This window comes from Trematomus bernacchii, unplaced genomic scaffold (assembly GCF_902827165.1).
Source record: "Trematomus bernacchii unplaced genomic scaffold, fTreBer1.1, whole genome shotgun sequence".
Taxonomy (NCBI): domain Eukaryota; kingdom Metazoa; phylum Chordata; class Actinopteri; order Perciformes; family Nototheniidae; genus Trematomus; species Trematomus bernacchii.
Window position 1 is genome coordinate 1,934,356 of NW_022987733.1, and position 601 is coordinate 1,934,956.

Consider the following 601-nt stretch of genomic DNA (forward strand, 5'->3'; position numbering starts at 1 on the left):
CATAGCATAAACAGCTAACCGCTAACGTTCGGCTAACTTGCTAGTTAGCTCTGCTCTACTGTATATATTACAAGCTAACATGACTAGCTAATGTCACACTGTGTGAACTAAAATACTTGTTGTATTACTACATCATACATGTTTGGTCCAAATCACTGCTAAAATTAATTATTTTTGAAAATGTATAGTAAATAAACACTCAGCCATGCATGAAATAACATAGCAAAAGAATACGGGCAATGTTTGACCCATGTTGTCCCTTAGAAGTGTAGTGATACAAACATGATTTGTATTCAAAAAGTAAGAAAGTAAAAATTAGAATCAACCAAGCATATCTTCCCCCTCGAAATCCCAGTTGTACTTCGCTAACATGGACTAGGTCATGTTAGACAAGCAATCCAGTGGTTAGTTTTAGGGTAAGCTCCATTGTTTTTTTTGTTTTTTATTCACTTTAAGAGAAAGGGATTTCAGAAACAAGTATCACAAGTTTGGCTCGAGGTAAAATTAACAAAAGCTAACTGTTGTTAGACTATGTTCCCCCCTTCTAAACTTATGAAATAATCAATGCCCTTGGGATGCTCTCAATTTTGTGTGTGTGTGG